The sequence below is a fragment of the Siphateles boraxobius genome, unplaced genomic scaffold (assembly GCF_051911475.1).
Source record: "Siphateles boraxobius isolate OS27281-9 unplaced genomic scaffold, OSU_SipBor_1 42, whole genome shotgun sequence".
NCBI classification, from domain to species: domain Eukaryota; kingdom Metazoa; phylum Chordata; class Actinopteri; order Cypriniformes; family Leuciscidae; genus Siphateles; species Siphateles boraxobius.
The window spans coordinates 1600792-1602211 of record NW_027509053.1 but is presented as its reverse complement, the minus strand read 5'-3'; the positions used below and the strand labels follow the sequence as shown (position 1 = coordinate 1602211).

At 42.7% G+C, this 1420-nt stretch overlaps 1 non-coding gene across 1 annotated transcript; it reads left to right on the top strand.

Annotated features, from left to right (window-relative positions):
• Positions 1-426: 426 nt before the first annotated feature.
• Positions 427-498, top strand: trnag-ucc (transfer RNA glycine (anticodon UCC)). The gene has a single exon. It is a non-coding gene; the product is annotated as a tRNA-Gly (tRNA).
• Positions 499-1420: the final 922 nt, after the last annotated feature.

The following is a 1420-nucleotide window of genomic DNA, read 5'->3' as shown; positions in this document are numbered from 1 at the left end:
AGTAAAGGACTGAATCTCCCCGTCGGGGAATTGAACCCCAGTCTCCGCGTGACAGGCGGAGATACTTTCCACTATACTAACAAGGAGTTGCAGAGACAGGTAGTTGTATCCGATCAGCGCGGCTTGCAGGAACGGCGTCATGCGTCATTTTAGCTCAACGCCTCACAGAAGCCAGTGAATGCAAAAAATAATCTAATACCGTTTAATTATAAAGTGTCTGTATAAAACGTGTTACATTATTAAATTAGAGACCTTGTTTTTTAATATGGTGCCTGGTAGGTCAGGTCAATAAGTTCATGCAATTTTTTTAAGTGCCAGGTCCAAACAAAGAGAGTTTCAGTTCATCTGCACCTGCCAGCTGCTAAAGTATTGCGAAAATTATTGCTGACCGCAGAAGAGGGCTTCCAGTCTACATCCAACAGTCTTGCATTGGTGGTATAGTGGTGAGCATAGCTGCCTTCCAAGCAGTTGACCCGGGTTCGATTCCTGGCCAACGCATCACATTTGTAAATTATAGACCTTGATTACGAGCATTCTTGCTATGGGTTCGATTCCTGGGTCTGTCCATTCTTGCTGTTTGCGTTCGATTCCCGGACAACCCATTGCATTTTTCTCAAGCTGCCTTTAAAACAGTCGTCCGAGGCCCCTTGCCAACTTCTCCTGCAACTTGTTTGTTGACATTGACAGCAGCGCGGATTGATAGAAACGGAAGGAAAATAGTGCCGCATTAAAACTGAGGTATGAATTTTGCCCGGCGTGTTTTTTTTGTGTTAAATTAATCAAGCTTTGAAACGCAAATCTTTTTTTCACGTAAAAACGCACAGTTTTGTGGCCCCGGAAAGTAGCCGGGATTACTTCATTCAAAAACTTCCAGCGGTCAGAACTCGGACCAGGGGGGTGACAACAGAGTGGGTCAGTGTGTATACACTATAGTGCTGGTAAGGATTGCATACAACTTCATGTCTTAAATGGGCGAACTAACCCTTTAATGCTAACTATTTAATAATATTTAAAAATCCCCGTGATAAACAACAGATAGGGGTTTTGGGCCAACAGATGTTTCCTACCAGTACAAAGTTTTTTATTGAGGCCTACCAAGATGCAACCGAACGACCTTACAGCTATTTACTGATAGATTATAAAACACAAACGCCTGAAAAATTCCGTCTCAGATCGGACGTACTGTCTGACCATCCGGTCGTGTACGTTCAGAAGGGAGCTTAGCAATGAGTTCGAGGCTTTCCAGAAATCAGGTACCTTTTAAAGTTATTATACAAGGCTACACCCAAGCAACGAGGAGTTATTCTGGATTCGGCCCCCGATGAGTTAATAGTAGAATTATGCGAAGTTGCCTTAAATATACTTCACGGATCAATTCCTCTTACTACGAAGCAACATAATTCTTTAAAAAGAAGGAAAA